The sequence below is a fragment of the Canis aureus genome, chromosome 35, assembly GCF_053574225.1.
Source record: "Canis aureus isolate CA01 chromosome 35, VMU_Caureus_v.1.0, whole genome shotgun sequence".
In the NCBI taxonomy this organism is placed as follows: Eukaryota; Metazoa; Chordata; class Mammalia; order Carnivora; family Canidae; genus Canis; species Canis aureus.
The window spans coordinates 11414364-11438171 of record NC_135645.1 but is presented as its reverse complement, the minus strand read 5'-3'; the positions used below and the strand labels follow the sequence as shown (position 1 = coordinate 11438171).

The window sequence follows — 23808 nt, the reverse complement described above, 5'->3', positions numbered from 1 at the left end:
CTGTGCTGAAAGCAGGTGCTAAACTGCTGAACCACCCAGGGAACCCCTAATATAACTATTCTTAATGCCAGATGTTGTCTTGGTGAACTTTCAGAATCATGTGCACTACTAGGGGTGTGTGTCGCAAGGAGGTGGTGGGAAGGATCAGTGAGGAATGAAGCTTGAAATCTGATACTCAAACCGGGGTTATATTTAGATGATGTCTAGGAACTTTGGAGGAATGCAAGCTATATCTGGGGGTAGATATAACTCCAAAAATAAATGGTATTTCGAATGTGAACACATAATTGAATTAAGTCCCTGATGGCCTAGTTTTCAGCTTTGATTTGCACTCCAATTAGGTGTAACTCATAGAGAAGGTGGCATTCAAGTTTCAATGGTGTTAGGTGCACCTGGGTTCCTCAGTCAGATAAGCATCCAACTCTTGATCTCAGCTCAGGCTTGATCTCAGGGTTGCGAGTTCAAGCCCAGCATAGAGCCTTAAAAAAACTGGCAATGGCTTTACAGATTAATATTCTATAATTCTATATGATAATCCTACAAAAAATTTACTTCCTGATTATATTTGAACTGCTTCCAAATAGTATCACATTAGTAATTCTATTTAGGCATCTCTACGAGGCTACTGCCTATAACATGGAGCCCTAAAATTTGAATAGTATAAAAGAAACCCTGTCTGTGCTTCTATCACTTCTAAAACAATGTGAAAAACAAATCATATTAAAAGCATGTTATATTGCCATTAAATATAGTTATAGTGGAAGAGATAATTTTAGGTACTCCCTCCCTCAGAACTGGCAAGAACATCCTCTTTTTCATCTCTCCCATTTGTTATTGTTTGTAGACACAGTGCATACCTAACACTTGTTTTATGTAAACAAATAAAAATTCAATAAACAGTATATCCCTTCCTATTCTGTAGTAATAAGCTTCCATTTTAATGAGATCTAGATCTAACACACGCAATTTTGATTTTTCTTCAAGTTGGTTAAAATAAGATTGTACCTGAATTCCTTTTTTTAAAAAAAAAATATTTTATTTATTTATTCATGAGAAACACACACAGAGAGAGGTGGAGACATAGGCAGAGGGAGAAGCAGGCTCTCTGCAGGGAGCTCAATGTGGGACTTGATTCCCAGACCGGCATCCCGTCCTGAGCTGAAGGTAGATGCTCAACCACTGAGCTACCCAGGGGTACCTGAATTCCTAAACCTCAAAAGTATTCAGAGCTCTATTCAATACAGAAAATGTTAATGTGCTATCTCTGGGAAATTTCACAAATAAATCCCTGAACTTACAGGGTGGGTACTGGAGCAATAGCCAGCTAAAATTTTTAATGACTTTACAGACTAATAGTCATATAATTCTACATGGTAATTCAACAAGAACAATTTACTTCCCTAGTATACCTAAACTCTCTATGAAACAATTTGGCACTAATAGTTCATCTCTTCCAGGGCACATGAGACATCAGGATACTCTTCACTTTTCCAGTCAAGGATAAGATATCTTCGCAGGTGGTGGAGGTTGAATCTGGATTATGAGGGAAACTTGCATTGCTAAGCTTTCTCATTTACTATCTATGCCTTCTTTTCTACATTTCCAAAGCCTACCTCCTGTTCTTTCTTATGTAAAGCCTCACATGTCTAGGTTTTTCTCTTTTCCAGAAAACAAAAATGAAATCCCAGTAAAAGACATAGTGATTAAGCTTTTATGTACTCATGTGTAAATGACTGATGAGGCTTATTGTATTATATCCTCCCGTAGGTGCTTCCATATGGAAACAGTTTCACACAACAAAAGGATGGGTATCTAAGGTGAAAGCCTGAGCAGCTTCAGTCCTCCAATGAAAACTTTCCCCACTAGTGTAGTGGATCACACAGAAGTGACAGGAATTGGTTTCACATGTGCAGAGATACTTAGCTCCTCAGCCCTTAGAGGATCTAATAATTTCCCACTCATCATGAGCATCCAAGTCCATCATGCTATAAAGATGTCATCATCTTTCCATGCATCCTTTGATGTGAAAAGAGTTTGTGGAAAGCTCAGTTAGGAAGAAGGTAGACTTTTTTGGATGAGGAAGAGGTGTTTCTATTGTGACACAAGCTATACCACAGGTGTGCCCTCTGTAGACTTTACTCAATCAAATTTAGCTTACTCCAGAAGATACTCCTAGTTGTATGTGTGGAAGTCTGGGAACCACAGGTAGATTTATTAAATTCCATTTATGTAAAGCATAAAAGTAGGCAAATAGTGGCTACTCTTGTGGGAGGTAGTGGCTGGAAGAAGGCCAGAGGGGGGCCACATGTGGCTAATAGTGCTCTATTTCTTGGTCTGAATACCTATTTCATGGATGTATATTCACGAGAGTTCATTGAGCCATAGAAATATGAAATGTGCACTTTTCAGCATATATATCCTTCAATAAAATATTTGAAAAGTTATAAACAGGATTCAGCTATTATTAAAATGATAAAACCTTTTATATCATGAATATATTTGATGACACAGTGTATATAATTATAAAATTATATATAAACTCTATACCATTTATATATATATATTTTTTAAGATTTTATTTATTTATTTATTCATGAAAGACTGAGAGACAGAGAGAGAGAGAGAGCGCCAGAGACAAAGGCAGAGGGAGAAGCAGGCTCCATGCACCGGGAGCCCGATGTGGGATTCGATCCCGGGTCTCCAGGATCGCGCCCTGGGCCAAAGGCAGGCGCTAAACCGCTGCGCCACCCAGGGATCCCTATATATTTTATAAACTGTGTGAAATGACATTCTTTTTTTGGGGAAGTAATCTGTCACATTACCACAAATATTGGTTATGGCAGTATAGGAATTTGTTTTAAAATCCTTTGTTTCATATCACTGAAACAAGAAATACTTAAATTTGTTGCCAACTTTACACAAAATGCTAAAAGCAACAAGGATAATATATAAAGTTTTTAGTTTTTCACTAGAATGAAAACATTGGCAACACTCTAGTTAAAGATTGTAGTCAACTCAGAGTGTCACTGTATGAGAAAACTTGAAAGGTCCTTATATCTTATAGTTCAAAGATCAAAGAATCCTAACACAGATTATCTTTTCCTTGAACTGACAATATTCCTAAATATTTGCATGATATTGCCAATAACAGTTGTGAACCTCAAAAAACACCTTTTAAAACCATCAGTTTAATAAAAACTAAATATCTGCAGTAGGGGAAATATTGAACTCTTTTTTTTTTTTTTTTTTGTTCTATGGAAAATGTTACAAAAGTATGCTCATAAAGAAGCCAGAAAAATATATAAAACCAAAAAAGCATAGATAAAAGTATTAGATGTATATCAGCAATTAATTCATAAATGATACTCTTTCAATTTTGTTGTGTATGGTATGTGCCAGCTTTTACAGTTTAATTTATTGTGCCTTCTATTTTTACTTTAAATAAAAATTGACTTTTATACCCAAATTATACTCAAATTCTCTTTTTCAAGAGGACTCCCAAATTATAGAAGTTTCGGGCCCCAAACAACCCAGTTGTCGATGCTGAGAATCACTATGCATATATTCTACAGCTAGAATGTGCCCTAATTGCAGGGCTATTTCCTGCCATTCAAACATCCTTCCACCTTCTGATTCTTTTTTTTTTTTTTTTTTAAGATTTTATTTATTTATTTGAGAGTGAGTGAGAGAGAGAGAGAGAGAGAGAGAGAGAGAGGCAGAGACATAGGAAGAGGGAGAAGCAGGCTCCATGCAGGGACTCGCTCCAGGGACTCGATCCAGGGAATCCAGGATCACACCCTGAGCCGAAGGTAGGCACTAAACTGCTGAGCCACTGGGATTCCCTCTTTCAGATTCTTCTTATGCTATATAGCAGGCTTTCTTTTTTCCTTTTCTACCTCCACTTTCTCCTTTTTATTCTTTCTTACTCTTAATTTTGACAGTCCCATTCTACACTATAATCTGAATTAAAGAAGTATGAGTGGACACCTCTTCATTGCAACAGCCCTTGCCCAAGAATTTAGACATCTCTCTTCTAGTGCAATTGGACAAAGGTCTAAGATACACCTACTTCATCTGGGGCAATCTTGCCCAGATCTTTGATTCAGCCAGCAGAGCCCTAAACATTTCCCTCACTATCTACAACTTCTTGCCTCTGGATATTATCTGTACCTTACTACCTCCTTCCATACTCCTACTTTGTCCCTATTTTCATGCAGCTCCTAAGGGAAGAGGTGAGAAGTGGAGAAATGAAGTATGTGTCAACCATACATGAGCTTGTCCAAGACCCTCACTGTTCCCTGAAAGAAGGAGTATCTTCATATTGAAATTCTGTATGATTAAAGAGAGAGAATGAGCTCATTCTGAGCTTTCTATCTTTATGCTAGAAATTTGGGAGATGGAGAACACAATAAGGTAAAAATAAAAGGCTTCTTTGACAGATCATCTTATTTAAAACTACCATATTCTGAGTTAGGACCACTAACTCAGCATTCAAATTTAAGTCAATGGTTCATGAAAAATGAAATCCAGTGACACCTACTTTTTTTCCTACAAGGAGTTCAGATAAAAGTCTCAGGCCACTGAAAGAAGGATTAATTTGCCTTTAATGAAACTGACATGCAGGAAAAATTTAAAATCAATCTCCTGCTTAAAAGCAGAACATTAATGGTGCCTCCATATTCTCTCTCTCTCTCTCTCTCTGCTAGCTTGTTGCCAATGAACACACATTATGCATATTACCCACAAATCTTTCCTCTATTTAAATTTTAAAAAGAAACACCATGTTTCTAATCAATCTATTTGCACTTGGCTGTCAAAATTCACAAAGGCACTTTGATTTCCTTTCATTATTATCAAGAGAACTAAATGCAGATGAATTTTTAAAAAAAGAATGAAAAAGAGGGCAAATTAAGGGTTAATACACCTTGCTAAATTCAGACAAATGTAAAAAGAAAAATGGAGTACTGTGTTTATTCATGGCCTTAAAAAAAAATCTGTGCTATGCTTCCTTCTCAATGACAATTACCAGAATCATCAGGTATAAATACAGGATTTTGTTAACTATCGGATTGTACTTCTATGCCCTTTTTTTTTCCTACTTCACAAACCACAGCTCTTGACATCAGAACAGTTTAATCTCTTGACTGTGAATTACAAGGTCCTAGGGGCCGGGTAGACCAACCATGTGGGGACAAGCATTGTAGACAGGTGAAACAGCACGTGGCTGATGTATGCCTGGCATGTTGGAGTGAGGGCAAGGAGGCCTTGGTGGCTGGGATGTAGTGAACAATGGAGAGAAAAGGAGGAGCTGAGGTCAGTGGTACGGGAAGGGGCAGATCATAGAAGGGCTCAGAAACCAGGGCGAGACATTTAGATGTTGTTTTGAGCAGGACAGGAAACTACTGGTTTTAGCAAAGGAACGACATGATCTGATTGACATTTTTTTAAAAAAATGATTTGAGGGGCGCCTGGGTGGCTCAGTGGGTTAAGCGTCTGCCTTGGGCTTAGGTCATGATCCTCAGGATCCTGGGATCGAGTCCTGTGGGGCAGCTCCGAGCTCAGTGGAGAGTCTGCATCTCCCTTTCCCTCTGCCTCTCCCCTTCAGCTCATGCGTTTTCTCTCTCTCTCAAAGCAAGAACATGCTAAGAACATGCTAAATGATGCATGCTAAGAACATCTAGCATGCATCATTTTGATGTTGTCAGTCAAAGCTCTTCTACAGAGAGTTGAGAGACCAAATGCTCATCAAAAGACCGGGCAGATGGTGTCAGATGACTCCCAGAAAGTTCTGGTACTGGGTGTAAGGTGTCTGTGCAGAGATAGTAAGACCTTCACTGGTTACACAAACTGGCTGATCATTAGAACTCCTTGAGTGCAGCTTCCAGATTTAGCAAATAAAAATACAGGATGCCCAGCTAAATGTGAATTCCAGATAAACAACAGATTATTTTTAATATAAAACCCTTTTCTGGGAGTGCATCAAGACGGAATGCATTTCTTTGAATGGATCCCTGAAATGTGAGAAGAGCAGGTGAATGGGAATAGTTTGAGGAGGGATGCATGTGTTTAATACATAAAAGGACATATGACAAATTTGTAACTCCCTTTCAGTATATTTATTCCTAGCAGAATAAAAATATATCTGTAAGACCACATTTATCCAAGACTCTTTGGAAATGATTCATCCTGGAGAGCCAAGTTTTTTGTTTGTTTGTTTCTTAATAGCTGAGGGGTTCCATCTTTAAGCAGTAAAACATTTTACATTTTAACTTCTTTGAATGGAAATCTTTCTTAAATGTGTCACACATATATTCTTGCCATTTTAAAAAGAAAACATTGCTATTAATTCAACTTCTCTCCATAAAGAACCAATGTTATAAGTATGGCCATCTACTTATTATTGTAAAAGCTTTTGATGTCTTCAAAATTCATGGATGGATCTGTTGAGCTATTTGCCCTTTCACTACATATCTATTCTGAAAAAAAAAATCTATTCTGCCCTCAGTTTTAAATTTTCACATCTGCTTTTATTGTTTCTCTGTGTTCTCCTGGTCAGGCTATTAACTGTTATTCTTTCTCTTTTCTAATTTTTCCAAAATTCTTTCTCCCCCTGAAAGTGTTTCTCCTTATCTCCTAAGGTTTAAAAATAAGAGAAAAAGCATTAAGTTCAGTTTTTAGGACTGTGAAATTTTTTAAAAAGCCCCATATTAAAGTCCTAATGAGGTCTCCTACAAAGAAAGTGCATTATAGCTTTAAAAAATGGTCGTAAGCCATCAAAACAGTTGCCACATAGATATTATACTCAAATTGACCGCTAGCTAGTTCCAGTGGGCTTGGTTTTAAGGTGGACATTTAATCTCTTCCAGGTAGGTAAGTGAGAGGTAATATAGTCCCTCTGGATACATACAGTGGTGCCTAAGATAAAAAATTACATGAAGGCAGAAAAAAATGGGAGCAGTAGCTGCGGGGCTGGTGGTTCCGCATTCATGGGACACTGCATGCTGGCCATCCTGCCCTGCCAGAAATGGTATAAAGAGGTTATCTGGTTTGCCCCTCACTGGGTTATGCAGCTTCGTACTATTCATTTAATGACCTTATGCCTCGATTTTCTCATTTATAAGATGATGTTGATAATGAGCACCACTTTTGGGAAGTGAGGAATATTTCTGCTGTCCTCTTCATTTTTCTAAACTGGTCATATGGGATGCAGCATCCACTATTTCCCCATGTAATCCACATTTCTTAGCCTCAATGGAAGAGCTTTCTAATTTGATAGAACAGAACCTCAATTCTTTATGGTCACGATTTATAAATGCAAAGTTTCCACGTCCTGAAGGTGGGTTTCTAAACTCCACCTGGCTCTTCTGTGCTAATGCCTGGGTGGTGGGTGAGGGATGTGCTACATCCCTGGAAAGACATTCTGAGCAAGTCCTGTCCTTGAGGTTGGAGCTCCATGTCTGCTTCTATTCCCATTCCTTGCTTCTGCCACTGGTTGGGTAAAGGCAGACCTAGACTTTCAGATGTGGAGGATAGAGTAAGGAGGGAATAAATAAAAAGACTCATTTATGATTCTGAGCCTAAGTTTCCTACTGGTGCCTCTTACCAGAGAAACCCTAATCTGAATAGAGTTGGGCTATGGTGAGTGTGGCAGGGACAGGGTTAGAGGGGTATTCCTTAGATGCTTGTCCAGCTGTTTTTTTTTTTTTTTTTTAAGATTTCATTTATGGGGCAGCCCTGGTGGCCCAGCGGTTCAGCGCTGCCTTTGGCCCACGGCCTGATTCTGGAGACCTGGAATCGAATACCACGTCGGATTCCCTGCTTCTCCCTCTGCCTGTGTCTCTGCCTCTGTGTGTGTGTGTGTGTGTCTTTCATGAATAAATAAATAAGATTTTATTTATTTATTCATGAGAGAGAGAGAGAGAGAGAGAGAGAGAGAGAGAATGAATCAGGCCCTGGGCCAAAGGTGGTGCTAAACCACTGGGCCACCCAGGGATCCCCCTTGCCCAGCTGTTATTCAATCCAATAATTTGTCCCCTCATTTGGCCATGTTATTGGATATAAATTTCTTTACAGAAAACATGGAGGGAGGAGATGGAGCAGCATGAGTCTCACTAAATCCCATCTAGAAATCTTATTACTTTTAGAGGATTAAGGTGATTACCTAATAAAAGGTAATATGGGATGACACATAGTAGGCCCTGAGTTATTTACATCTCCCTTTTCTCCATGAAGAGAAGAGGGGAGGAACTGAGTAGAGGAAAATGAAATGTAAAAGTGGCAAATCATAGTGTTCTACCTAATAGGGAGGCTGTGAGGAATAACTAATGAATGATTGTAAAGCCTTTTGGAAAGATAAAGTCTATAGAAATGCAAAATAATAATATCAGGGAAGTAAAGATGTCAGTTGAATATAAAGGAGACAGCTTTTATTCCCATACAAATATCTTGGTCATCATCAGCAGCAGTGGAGAAGAAAACAGAAAGAAGAGTATGTGACAGTTTAATAGTGTTTTGTTAAAAATAGAACACATTTTAAGAGTGTCTGGACTTTCTTTAAAATGAAAAGATGAGCACTGATTCCCTGCCTGCTAGAATAGATTCTGAAATGCCTCTGGCAAAAATCAGTGGCTTTTTCACCTCCAATCTCTTATGTTAATTAAATTGGGAGGACAGATTTGGTTTACGAGAAGAATAATGTCAGGAAGCGATGCTGGTAGGCAAAATGCCACTTCACGTGGGAGCAGTTTGTGAGTGTCCAACTCTGAGCAGCTTGACCTTCCACCCTAGATCGAATCTCACTCCAGATATAAATCTCTAGCCCATCATATTCCTCCTGAGGATGTTCCAGGGGTTTAGATAAACCTAAGGAAGGCCACCAGCTTAAGGACTTACATTCAAGAACCTGTAACAAGGGCGAGCTCTTGGCTCTTTCTGTGAGTGTTTAGGATGGTCCCGAGGAAGCACTGCCCCAAATTTTGGATGATGATAAATGTTTTACAAAAAAAAAAAAAAAAAAAAAGTTTCTATGGCAAAATAAGTTTGGGAAATACCGGATTAAAAAAATTAAAAGATTATTTTTAATTGTAGGAGTTCCTAAAAACATTTAATGTCACATGTGCTGTAAATTTCCAAAAGATAAAAGGTGCTGTGTTCTCCTGATTTATTTGACCATGTAACTAACTGTCTTCCAGGGTATTTAGCAGGACAAGCCTTGAGGCACACTTTGGGAAATATTGCTTTTGGGCCACCTACAGACTTTTGTGTTTTTTTTCTTGGGCTTCTTAAGGATTTCCTAGAGGGAGTTGAAATCCCAGGTAATCCAAGAAAATGGAGTTGAAAATTCTGTTGAAGCTATTTAGATTGCATCTCAGACTATTTTAGCACCAATATGAATCTCCGAAGGTGTCCCAGAGTCTGCAGGTTGATGAATACATTCAGGAACTCAAAAAAGATACATTTAGATTGAGACCCACCTACTGACCAGACAATGATCCATCTTTCCCTGCTCTGCCCAAATCAGGCCAATATCTGTTAGAAAAGTTGAAGACGTGGCAGGGCTTTTCCTTGCTTGAAGATTGTGGAAAATCGGTAGTGGTGATCATTTCACTAAATAGCACAAAAGAAGCTTAAGCAATAGGATCCCTGGGTGGCTTAGAGGTTTGGCACCTGCCTTCGGCCCAGGGCATGATCCTGGAGTCCAGGGATCAAGTCCCACATCGGGTTCCCTGCATGGAGCCTGCTTCTCCCTCTGCCTGTGTCTCTGCTTCTCTCTCTCTCTCTCTCTGTGTGTCTCTCATGAATAAATAAATACAATCTTAAAAAAAAAAAGAAGCTTAAGCAAGGCAAGAGAGTATGTGTGAAGTTCTCTTTGGTCACTCTGAGTGTGGGCTGTAGATGGCAAGGGGCTGCCAGGTAATGGTCATCTGAAGTCCTGCATCAGTGCAGATAGCCATGGGCATCTCAGATGGCACCGCAGTATAAATATAGACAAATTAGCTCAGTATCTAGAACCCAAAGGAAAGAAGTGTGCTGAAATCATAGAAAAGGATAAAAGAAGGCTCATTTCAATATGTTAAACACACACACACACACACACACACACACACACACACAACCAAGGCAGTCAATCTGAAGGAGAAGCAGATGTATTCAGGGTACAAAGAATAACATTTTTAGCTAGCTCGGCTTCCTTTCAAATGGTTTTTCTCAACAGTGAGAACTTTCTGAGAAATGCATTTATATAGGTACAAAGCATGTGTCTCTGTGACAGCAAGAGTTCTTATTTGCATCAGATTTACTTCAACACCTGTTTGTTTCAGAGGGCACTGCCTTCCTAGGAAACACTCCAGAAAAATGAATTACATAAAGGAAGGATGCCTCACGTTGGAAAGAAGAGACAGAGCATTCACAGCTCCCATAAATCACTGAGTCTACTTTCCTTAGTGCATAAGAGAGAGGTAATTTTTTAAAGATTATTATTAGGAGAGCCGTGATTACCCTTGCATGCATAACTGTCTGATGTCTATTTTTAAACCACATCCTTGGAACACAATGAGTATTCAATAAAAGGTGTAGACTGAGCTATTTCAATAACTCATTCCTGCACATCCACTAAATCTTATTTGTCAAATTACTGTGAAATCTAAATGTTATATGTTTTACTCTGTTGATGAGAATGATTTGGTGTCTATCTCTATACATAGTCCAAACGCCAACTTTGTGCAGTCAGCAAGAATCTAGATTCTTAGAACATTCTGAAAAGGGGACATGGCATCTGGCTCCACTTTAAGTTATGCTTACTATCGACAACAGAATTCTCTAAAAATGGCATCAGAGTCTATATTTATTCACATCTAATTTACTCCAGAGGGAGAGACCCAGCTTCCACGCTGAAATATAGTCTTCCTGATGACCATTAGGTATGTCCTATTTTCGTAAGATGCGAAAGGCAGAAAGAAGGTAAAGGACCTTTATAGATTACAGTTCTTTATGTCCTCACAGTGGTGCTCTAAGCATGATAAATAGTTTGGATGTAGAATTATACTTAACTACTTATTCCTAGGATATCTGTTTCGTTACTAGTCCTCCCTGAATTCAACGGATTAGAGAATTTCAGTGTGGAAAGTAACTTTAGACATGTTACTTTCTACAGAAGAGAAAACTGAGGCAGGACAAGAATAAGAGCTTCACCTAAACTCAAATTCCTATTTGATATCAGAGCCAGGTTTTCCCATAAGCTCGACCTCAAGGCTCAAAGACCAGGGATTTGATGATCATCTACATTTGCTACTTTTCTATATGAGATGGAAGGGTAAATGAACAAGTACAAAGCCAAAAGAAGAGAAGCTTGCTGCCCCCATTGATTCGATTCCTCTTCTTTGTGTTTGGCATCAAGGAAAACAGCTGCAAGTGAAATAGCAATGGTAAATTGGAGAAAAATGTCATTCTCTTGTTGGGTGCCTTCCTGGGCCCATGACACTAATACAGTGGATTTTGCATCAAGATGCAAACAGTCGATTTTGGCTTATGGCTATAGATCCCGGAGTCAAAAATGTCTTCTGTAGTATAAACTATTTTCTTATTTATTTGGAATTCTTCCTTGCTGAGATTTTTACTTTCTCCCCTCCCAGTTTTGACAAGGCAAAAAAAAAATTCTATTTCTCAACCCATACATATTTTCTCCACCCCTCTGTGTTCAACTTCACTTTAATTGTGAGTGAGTAGCAGGCTCATCTATACAAGCTTAGTAAGGGAAGCTAAAGCAGCAGGAGAGCGTTTATCTGATGCATTCACTGCTTTTAGATGCTCTGGACAAACCTTTGGCGGCTCTGCCACTAGAAACATTCCAGGTCTGGGTTTGAACTGTCAATAATGGCAGCCAACAGCAACTTACATAATTGCTGCCTTTAGCCAATTTAGCTGCAAAATACTAGATAGGAAAGCATATGTATAATAATGCATTTTTATGGGTTTCAAAGTGTGTCCTTGGCTGCCATTTCTTCTCATTCTACTTACTTTACTTGGGCTACAATTACCCTCTTTGATATGGATGGCTCCCAAAATAGTGTTTCAAAGCCAGGTCCCTCTGATGAGCTATGGGGACCTATTTCCAAAACTTCAGAGTTTGAGCTCCACATACTGTTTGTAAAAAAAAAAAAACAAAAAAAAAAAACAAAACAAAACAAAAAAAAAAACAAACAAAAAAAAAACCCTGTGACACTCATATCCTCTCCCTCATCAATCCATGGTTCAGAGAGATTTTCTACTTGAGGACCCAATGCCATACTCTCTCAACCCATTTCTCTTTCACTTTTCTCTCCCTGTGGAAAGGACTCCCTCCGCTTTGGGGCACATGCTGTTTTTCTCTCCCCCAATTCACTTCCATGCACCTCGCACTCATCACACTGCCTCCCTCCAACGGTGGAGATCTTTCTTCCAATACTCAGATCAATGTCCCGGGTGTCTCAAGTCATCTGACCTCAATACAGCTGTGTTCAAGGAACAAGGAAAGTCCAGGGTACCCATACTTCTCCACCATCTTAACTCCTCCCACAGGTACCTATTTCCAATTATCTCCTACACATATTTACTGTTTGTCATGCGAGCATTTCAAAAGCAACATATCAAAACCCAACTTTCCAGCCATGGCCACAAAACCAGCTTATCCCCCTGTATTTCCTACCTCAGTGTATAGCATCTAAATTCACTAGAAAACATAAGTCAAAATATTGTTAAATCATCTTAGATTTTAAATTCCTATAATATCAACTTCCCATTAGTTACCAAATAAAATCTGTTAAATACATCCTCAATATATCCTCTCCCTTTCTCCAGCATCATAGCCTTAGTTCAACATTGTCTTATCTCAAAGGGACAACTAAAATTAATTTCTGGGCATATACAGAATATCCTACCTAACCTATAGAGAATACAAATTCTCCTAAAAGTATAAAATTGTTACAAGAATTGAACACATTTAAGAATGAAAAAGCTAATCTCAATAAACAGGACTTACACCTAAATACCGATCACAATCTCTGATCAAAATGCAAATAAATTAGAAATTGGTAACAAAATTTAACTAAGAAAAAAGTCCTCTTCATTTAGAAACTCTAAATAAATTCAGTACAGCAGTATAAATCATAATAAAATAAGAATGAACAATAATAAATAATACCACAACGCAACTCCAGTGAGTTTCATTTAAAACAATTCTTTTTTTTTTCATTTAAAACAATTCTTAAAGGGTAACCTATAACATTCCTTATGTTATAAAGAAATAAACTATTAAAATGGACTCAGCATATATATTTAGAAGTTATGAGGAAAAAATACATCATAAACTTGGAAAGTAGGAAGGAAGTGATAATACAAATAAGAGCCCAAATTATTGGACAAGGAAAAAGAGGAAAACAAATAATAGAAAAGATCAACAAAACTAAAATGATTAAAAATTATCTGTCAAGAGCAGTCAAAAAAGAGAAACCAATAAATAATAGGAATAAGAAAATGGCTACGACTACAGACGCTAGTCAAAAGTTGGATTTCTTTATAGATTAAAAAATTAGGCACCATTATATTTATTTTAGGAATTATTTACTGGAAAATTAGAAAACATTATGTCAAATACTTAAACATTTTACATGGAAATTACAAATTCTTAAAACAACATAAATTTGCAAAACCGATTCAGGAAGAAATGGAAAATATTTATAGTTGGTAACCATTTTAGAATTTTACCTGGTAGATTTCAATCTTTCCACAAAGAAAACACCAGGCTCAGACAAAATTGTAGGAGAGTTCCACTTAACATTTAAGAAATAAAATAATAAAAACATGTAAATTTACATGTTACTCCCGCATTTATATTTTTATTATGTATATTTATATTATTTCCTGCACAGGAAATACTTTATAATTCATTTTATGAAGCCAGCAAAACTCTGAGACACTTTACAATCTGTGTCCCGGTCTCTTCTCTCATTTTTCCCAGATCTACTCTTCATGATCAGTGTGATCTTTCTAAAATGCAAATCTAATCACTCCAGTCCACTGGGGACACTTTTTCTGTGGTTCCTCATTTCCACTAGGATAAACCTTTCCTTGCCCATCTCATCTCTGCCCTGCCTACCTTGCCATCCTCATCATTCACCACTCCCCAAGTGTTACTATGGCAGTTTTCCAAAGACGGCATGCTACTGCACTTCTCTGCTTCTTCACTCACACAGGCTCGGATTTCATATTCTTGTCTTCCAAAACTAAATTTAGTTGGTCCCTCCTTTGGACTCCAAGAGCACGTTTGCAAATCTTCACAGCACCCATCCCACCATACTGAACTCTGCTTACTATCACAGTGTGTCTTTCTCACATTAATGTGAATTCCTTGAGGAAATTTATTTGTGGGTTTTCAGGGCCCAGGACATGCCTGGCACATGGTGGGTACATACCATACTGTAGGCACATCATGGAAGAAGTGCTTGTTGTATAGCTTTTCTGGTAACTTAATCATCGAGTAGAATCTTACTTTTGTGAGAAAATACATTCTAGGGTACAAAGAAAAAGCAAGAATGCCTTTTTGGAATACAACCCATTTATAGGTTGGGATCTATCTCTATGAGCTTTAAAAAGCATCTCAAAAGTTTGGGATATGGGGAGACAATAAAAGCATCATATTTCTCTCCTAGGTACTTCAAAAGACAGGAAACTCACAGTTGCTCTAATATGAGATAGTGATGATATTGGGAAGCATTCTTTAGTGCACGGGCACATGGCATCCTGAAAAAAAATCAATGTTTTACTTTCCTCCCTGCTGGGTTTCATTTCACAATACAGAGCTATCATTACAAGCCTCAAAATATACCTGTTCGGTTTTTCGTCTGTGAACAACATTACACTGATTTCAATTAAATTCCAAAATAGATACCCCAGAGTCCTCCCTAGAATTTTTAATATTTGGTCTTTAATATAAATTGATCCTTTGCTATTGAGTCAGTAACACAAAACTAGGAAAAAGCTTTGAGAGTTATTAAAGTCACAGGCTGTGCAGCTGTACAGAGCATACTTGGGAACATGTGCTATAAAAAATACAGCCTTACGTAGAGAAGCCACATATTTACAATACATTGGAGGCTCAGCATTGAGAACCCAGCAAAAGATGCCAAGATGTTCGTCGCCTTCACTTGAATTGGCGCTTGCAGCTCCCAAGGAAAGAGGTCTCCTTCTGGGGGTGCCTCTGCTCAGGAGCATCTCCCATTCCAGGGCATCAGGAGGTCAAAAGCCTGAAGGGTATTTTGGGAGGGAGCTCTGGGAGTGGGAAAATACCAGGCATTCTTGATTTACAGAATTCTGGGGAGGTGGGATAAGGCCAGGAAGAGCCATCATGCCCAGGTCACGAGGCGACAGCAGAACTAGAAACAGCAAACTCAACTTTTGGCATTCAGGCTGTTCCTCTGACCACTGGACCCTGGAAACAGGTGCTGGAACCTTATGGCAAGCAATTAGAGCTCCCATCCAGATCACAGGCTCTTGCCAATGCCAAAAGGAAGAAAGAGCGGATGAGGTTACCAGCCCAGGGAATTTTGCTCTGCCGCCCTCTTCTTCAGTATTACACCAGAAATGCGTTCAGTGATGGAACTCTGCCATTTATAACATGTGTCACTTTGTCTTTGGGAGGGCAGGGGTAGCTAAGTGAAGTTACTTTTATTTATTCCATCTCATCAATCTGACACCAGCATTTATTAAGCATGGTACCGAGATGATGCTTGATTTCCTCTCGGTTTTCTTTTGTTGTTTTTGCATAGAAGTCTTGAGGAAAATAGTGTTGCTCTGGAGAGCAAATGACTTAAATGAATCAGATGTTGTCTGGGTGTAGGTATTGCTAGGAGACCAACTTTGCTATTATTACTTGTTATCATAGTTATTGCAACAGGTAGCTATCTGAAGAGTAAACTTCAGAGGGTGGGCAGTCCACAGCTCTGTAATCCAAAGACCGAGCAGCACGGAAAAGCAGAAGGAACGTTAACTTTGGAATCCCATTTTTCTCCTCTACTAGCTGTGTATCCAGGAGCAAGTCACCGCAACCATCAAAACCTTAATGTATTCATCTGTAAAGTAAAGCTAATAGCTTTGTTTGCTGAAGGCTTTACATAAATTACTATATATAAAGAGTTTGGCACAGTTTTTGGCACACAGCAGGTGCTCATTGCATGTTAAGTTCTGTTCCTTCTTTTAGACATGCTTTTCCAAGAGAGCTCAGACATAAGATGTGGTTCAATAATCAGGTATTACATATTAAACTGCATTAGAGGAGGCTAATTATGTCTTTATTAGTTTGATTTCAAAGAATGAGTGAAGTAACTTTTGAGGCCTATTTAAATTCTTAGCTAGGTTCTATGTTGAAAAACCCAAGTAGGGTGTCACCTGCCAGCCGCCGGCTCCTGCGCCTGCTCTTCGGCTCCCTGCCCGCTCCAACCAACCGTGCCCTCCGCCCTCGCCCGCCCTGCCGGCGCCGCTCTCCGCCGCAGCTTCAGCACCTCGGCCCAGAACAATGCTAAAGTAGCTGTGCTTGGGGCTTCCGGAGGAATTGGGCAGCCCCTTGCGCTGCTTCTCAAGAACAGCCCCTTAGTGAGCCGCCTGACCCTCTACGATATTGCTCATACACCCGGAGCGGCCGCAGATCTGAGCCACATCGAGACCAGAGCAACCGTGAAAGGCTACCTCGGACCTGAGAAGCTGCCAGATTGCCTCAAAGGCTGCGATGTGGTGGTTATTCCAGCTGGAGTCCCAAGAAAACCAGGCATGACACGGGATGACCTGTTCAGCACCAAGGCCTCAATTGTGGCCACCCTGACTGCTGCCTGCGCCCAGCATTGCCCCGAGGCCATGATCTGCGTCATTTCAAATCCGGTCAACTCCACCATCCCAATTGCAACCGAGGTTTTCAAGAAACACGGAGCTTACGACCCCAATAAAATCTTCGGGGTGACGACCCTGGACATTGTCAAGGCCAACACTTTCATTGCAGAACTAAAGGGTTTGGATCCCGTGCAAGTCAATGTTCCTGTCATTGGCGGTCATGCCGGGAAGACCATCATCCCCCTGATCTCTCAGTGCACTCCCAAGGTGGACCTTCCCCAGGACCAGCTGACAGCCGTCACTGGGCGGATTCAGGAGGCCGGCACGGAGGTGGTGAAGGCCAAAGCTGGAGCAGGCTCTGCCACCCTGTCCATGGCATACGCTGGAGCTCGGTTTGTCTTCTCCCTTGTGGATGCAATGAATGGGAAGGAAGGAGTTGTCGAATGTTCCTTTGTTAAATCCCAGGAAGCAGACTGTGCCTATTTCTCCACACCATTACTGCTGGGGAAAAAGGGCATCGAGAAGAATCTAGGCATTGGCAAGATCTCCCCTTTTGAAGAGAAGATGATAGCAGAAGCCATCCCCGAGCTGAAGGCCTCCATCAAAAAGGGAGAGGAGTTTGTGAAGAACATGAAATGAAAGGGCAGCCAGCTAGCAGTCCGTTTCCCTAACTTATGAAGGCATCATGTCCCTGCAAAGCCATCTCCTGCCCTCATGTTTCCGTTGCGTTAACCACCAGTCATGTTAACGTCACCGCCCCTTCCAATCGCAAGCCCGTCAATGTGTGCATCAATAAAAGCAGGCTTCCATTAAAAAAAAAAAAAAAAAAAGAAAGAAAAACCCAAGTAAACAATAATCCTAATAATTTAATGTTAGCACAGTATCAGCATAATTTGAACATTAAAAACAAACTCCTTTTCCTACAAAAACTGCACCAGGGGTTGGTTTCCTATTTCAGTCAAACAACTCCAACATCTACTGTTATTTGCTACAGTCACCCTCAAGTCTTGTTGCTCCCTGTTGCATATGGTCCCTTTTTAGTTTCTGACATGGCCTCCAGTTTCCATTCCTAATCTTGCTTATCTATCTTCTGACTTTCCAATCTCCCTCAAGCTCACTGCAGTCTACTTCCCCAGTTAGATCTGCTTGACCACATGAAAGAAAATTGACTATGGAACAGTAAAATAGCTAAAGGTAGTTCCCCAGTACTTGGGAACTGATTTGTGAGTACACTATAAACTCAATAGTGAAAAGTTTTTTGATGAAATGATTTAGCTTGTAATCAAAGAAAAATCACAGATTTGGGACGCCTGGGTGGCTCAATGGTTGAGCATCTGCCTTTGGTTCAGGGCGTGATCCTGGGGTTCTGGGATGGAGTCCCACATCAGGCTCCTTACATGGAGCCTGATTTTCCTTCTACCTATGTCTCTGCCTTCTCTCTGTGTCTCTCAAGAATAAATAAATAAAGTCTTAAAAAAGAAAAGAAAAATCATATTTGTATCTGAAGCATTTTGCCAAAGAAAAGGAAAGATGTGTGCTACTGCCACTGCTAAATAAGACAGGACACCATTTAGAGACTGCTCAAAGCCTTCTTATCCTGAAGATCACCATGACGCTTACTGGGTAGTTTCAAATCAGAAAACATAGCCTCGTCTCATGTCACTGCTGACTTCAACGGCCTATCCATGGATCTTCAATGTTAAAAGAGGGTTAGGAACCTGCACTTAATTGATGGGGAGATTTGAGGCCAGCATAGTAACCAGAAGGGGAGATAAGAAAACATACCTTATATTGTCTTAGGGAAAAGATCACCTAGCTAGCTAGCACTATAAACCTACCCCCCTCCAAACATCCAGTTGAAGGATTTTAGTTCACCTACCTTACAAAGTCATGTTTCACCAATGAAACACTTATTCAAGTGCAGAATTATCATCACTTATATTACTATTACTTTGCTAATATAATTTATCTGTCTGTAAGGCTCAAAATAAAATACTGCAGATGGCCAGATTGGCAAAAACCCAAATGCATGAACCTATCTTGGTATTTAAGAAAGTGAAGGTTGGGGCAGGCTCCTGTTCAGATCCTCCATCAGCCTGGTTTTGAAGCTGCTCATAGCTTGACCTTTTTCCTATGATTTTTCGGATATGCAACCTCTAGTATTTATAAAGAACTTGTTTCTACAATGACCATAGCATAAAAAAAAGAAATGTAAAAATAAGATAAAAAAAGAAATGTAAAAATAAAATAGAAATAGTAATTTTACTCTGATTACTGTTAATATCGTATCTTCGCTAGTGCAAAAAGTTTTTTTTTTTTTTAAATCATCTTGGAGTTTGCAGGAAATAAATCTGTATCAGAACCTTTATGGCTTCCTTTCTGAAGTCCCCTCCCCTTAAGACTTGCCTGCCTTCATGTCCAACCTACCTAGGTGATCAACCTTGCCCCAGACACTGACTTCCTCCTACCCTAAGTCAAACAACACAAGGTGCTCATTGATTCTTTAGGATTGCAAATCAAGTCATCCCTGCTGTTTGCTTTATGTCCCGTGATTTTGTACTTAAATTTAAACAGTATAACTTTTGCCTTTTTCTCAAAGTCTCAGCTTAGACAATAATTCTGGTAAAAAACTGGATTCCTGTGTTGTTCCTACACATACTTTTCCTGTCCTAGTGGCCTGTCTAGGTTCAATATCTGTCTAGGTCTTTTTGTAGACATTCTCCTCTTCTTATCCTTCCTTAGTCTTCATCTCCTTTTGATCAGCTCATGGCACAGATTTCTGATGCCAAATGCCTTCTGGAATTCCAAGGTTTGGTTCTAGATTTCTGATTCTCTGCCCACCTGCCAGATCCCATCTTTCTGCTAGTTCTGATTACTGTTCTCTTGGCTTCTCTTAGTCTGCACAATCATGCAAATGATTCTTGGCTTCTCTTAGTCTGCACAATCATGCAAATGATTCTTTCTTGCTTGATTCTCATGACTTATGAGTATAAAGAAACAGATGACAGATCTCATTAAGTGAGTGACTCAGGTGTCAAATGCCCAGGTATTTATTCTTCTCCCTTGGTATAGTTACATACCTAGCTTACATCACTACTTGTCCTTTCTTTAGGAGCAATAGAGGATTCCCACCATCCCCACATTCCCCATAAATATACCTAGGACATTCCTATTCCTACGTGTTGGCTCAATCTGTAGGTTTCTATTTCCGAACTTTTTCTTTTTTATCAAGAAGCGCATCATTTATACAAATCAGCAGTATCAGTTCAATAGGTTGAAGACATCCTCTATTTGATTTTTGGGAGATGGTGCCACAAAGATAAAACTTTAAATGTTCTAAATCAATAAGAGATCATAGATCATCTGCATTCCATCAGTTTTAGGTGAAAAGTAGTGAGACTAGTCAAAATAAATGTACTTTAATGAGATGTTTGTTTTATCAGAGAAGACATAATTTTGCTTTAGCCTAGCTCATTCTACATAAATTTACAGTACCTGTGTTTCACTCTTCTAAAAAGCTAACACAGATACATTTATCCTACTGTTTGCCCATTCAGTCTCAAAATTCTATTTCAAATGTAAAATGTCCTTGATGTTTCAAGTTTTATTAAAAATTCAAGGAAAATTTTCATTCCACCCTCATATTTAAGTGTATTTTAATGTAAGCAGTGTCTCCTCTAACTTTTCTACCCTCCCACTTGACTTTTAAATTATTATTTTTATTTTGAGTTCATTATAAATTCATAAGTAGCTGTAAGAAATAATACAGAAATCCTTGTGAACTTTCCACCCATTTTCCCCCAATGGTAAAACTATGGCATAGTAGCATAATCAGGATATCGACATTGATATAGTTAAAATATGTAACATTTCCATTACTACAATGATCTCTCATGTAGCCACAATACTGCCCTCCCATCTCCACCTTTCTTTAGCTCTAGTTTCCACTAGCATGTTCTTCATTTCTGTAATTTTGTTCTTTAAGGAGTGTTATATAAATGGAATTACAGAGACATGACTTTTGATTTTGTTTCTTTTTCACTCAGCATAAGTCACCTGAGAAGCACTAAGTTTACTGCATGTATCAGTAGTTTATTCCTTTCTTTGCTGCAAGTATTCCATGGAATAGATATACCACAGTTTAACTATTTACCCATTGAATAGTTGTTTCTGGTTTTTGGCTACTATGAATGTAGTTGCTATAAACATTAGTGAACAGGTTTTTGTATGAACATAACTTTACTTCTCTGGGTTAAATGTCCAAGAGTACAATCACTTGGGGCATATGGTAGCCACATGTTTAATTTTTTTTTAAAGAAAATGCCAAACTTTTTTGGCAATACCATTTTACATTCCCACCAGTATGGATAGTTTCTTCAAATCCTTGCCATCATTTGGTGTTGCAATGTTTTTTATTTTAGCTGTTTTGACAGATGTGTAGTGATACCTTCTTGTGGCTTTAACTTAGATCTTGTGGCTTTAACTTGGATTGCTCTAAAGGCTAATGACCTAGAATATCTTTTCATGCTTATTTGCCATCTATAAATCCTATTCACTGAAATGTCTCTTCATTTCTTTTGTCCATTTTTTAATTGAGTTTTTTTTTTTTACTTATTTTTTTACTGTTGAATATTGGAAGTCCTAGAATATGTATTCTAGATATCAGTCCTTGTTAAATAAGTGGTTTTTCTTACTCTCTAATGTCTTTTAACCGTTTTCACAAAAAAGTAGAAGTTGTTAATTTTGATAAAGCTAAATTTATCGATTTTTTCTTTTTATGGATCATGCTTTTGCTGTCAAGTCTAAGAACACTTTGCCTAGACCCTAGATCATGAAGACTTTTTTCCTAAAAATTTTATGGTTAAAATTTTACATTTAAGTCTGTGACCCATTTTTAATTAATTTTTATACAATATGTTAGACTTAGGTTGATGCTCAGTTCTTCTTTTATACCTGTGGATGGTATGTCCAACAGTTACAGTACCACCTGTCTCATTTTCTGACACTAACCCAGCTGTGAAGGTGTGGGAGGTCTCATTCTTACTGGGTGGGTGTGGAAGTCCAGGCTCTCCACACGGACTCCATTTATACCCAGGGAGTGGGTGGGGGCACATTAGTGGCCAGTGGGAATGAAAAGCTCATCTCCCCACCTGGCCTTCTCTAGCAACACCTTGGCAACGGTATTGTGACATCTCATTTACAATCACAGGATTATTGAAATCTATGCTCTCTACTTGGCATTTGTTGGCACGAGTAAGTTGGAGCCAGTTTTTCCTGTGGTATTTAGCTGGAGTATAGTTATTGTCTAAAAGTGTTGTGTCTTGATATTTTCCCTCTTTTTTGGCCTTTTGGTTAAAGAGAACAGGCTTTTTTGTTGGGACTACTTTTGTCTATGTCCATTGGGATTTCCAAGTTACCAGCTTCTGCAACTCCAAATCTGGGATATATGACACAAGCAAAAAAAGCAAAACCCCCCCAAACCAAAACCTAGGGAACTTATGACCATGTTTTTCCTCACATCCTGAGATTCTCACCTAGAATATCTCTTCTCCCCAACTTTCAGGGTCTTCTATGTTTGTTTTATATGTAATATGCTGGTTTTATAATTGCATTTTTCTGGAAAAATAGGGATAAGTCTTATTCTATCTTTCCAGAAGCAAATGTTCCCCAATTTGATTTTTAAGTAAAACTTGATGGTCTAGAAAATATGTCATGTTTATTCTGGCAGGCAAGCTGTATTATTTTAATATGCTCTTCAAAGTCCATAGCACAAGGCTATAAGGAGGACAGATGCTTCAATAAATTACAGGATTTTCATGTTGATGATTTTAAAAAAGAGGAAAAAAATCTCTTTTTCATCAATTGTGTAATCTGCCCACTAGGTGACCTCCAAGGGAAGGGAGAAAATATAATTGATACCATTTTTTTTTCTTAACTAATTATTCCTCTAGACTTGTACCAACTTATTTTCCAGTGATTCCTCTCCATTCCATTCAGTTGTTGTGCTGATCCTCAGCTCACCTGGACATGACAAAGCCACATCCTTACTGACCTGCAGGCTTCTGTCAGTCTACAAATATTTACTGAATGCCCCTAGGGGCAGAAGCTTGTGCTGGGTGCTTAGCAGGCTAGCAGCAGCCAGTGTCCTTTGGCCTTCAGCTTCCCCAGGGCAAGGACTGTCAGACAGCTGAAGGGTGCACAGGTGTTTTAGGTTAAAAAAAAAAAAAAAAAGAACTGTCCTGAAAATGCCTTTCTTCAACAGAGCTTTTTGAGGACTATCTTGAGAAAAGGGGAAAAAGTAAATTCCCTTTCCAGTGATGAAGAAGCCCTCTGACATGGAAACGGAAGAGAAAGCAGAATAATTCATTTATGTGGGTTCTGCTATAAAACATCAGTTTTCTCATAAGGAAAAGAGATTTTTTTTCATAAAGACAGAATTTGTCTTTTTCACATGTCTTCTAGCATGGTTCCTGATGTAGAGTAAAAGCTAAAATCCTAGGTCACACTGAGCCACAATCATGTGAAAACCCTAACTGGACCTTGAGAAGAGAATGTTCAGAGAACTGAACTCCACGAATCCAAAGCATAAAAATATCAAAAAGAAAGAACAAACTAAGGAAGGAAGAAAGAAAAAGATACAGAAACAGAAGACCATTAAATCAGTAAATTTCATAAGATTACTGTGTGACTATGGCTGCTCTGCGAATATAAGAGTCAGGGCAAAGAAGAAGGAGAAGGAGAGGAGAAGGAGGAGAAGGAGAAGAAGAAGGAGGAGAGGGAGGAGGAGAATAGGAGGAGGAGGAGGAGGAAGAGGAGGAGGAGGATGATGAGAAGAAGAGGAAGATGATGATAGAGGAGAAGGAGGAGGCAGCCCCCAAAAATATAGAATATTCAGAGAATTGGCAGACTTTGTTCATGACATTTGTTAGACAGCAAGTCCAATTTTTTTCAAGA

General features: G+C 38.9%; 1 protein-coding gene and 1 pseudogene across 5 annotated transcripts in view; one reads left to right on the top strand and one right to left on the bottom strand.

The window, feature by feature from the left end:
* The window catches only part of LSAMP (limbic system associated membrane protein), a 638551-nt gene that overhangs the window by 92091 nt on the left and 522652 nt on the right, over positions 1–23808 (bottom strand). The gene's annotated exons all lie outside the window — the stretch shown is intronic.
* Positions 16783–17612, top strand: LOC144305064 (malate dehydrogenase, mitochondrial pseudogene; annotated as a pseudogene).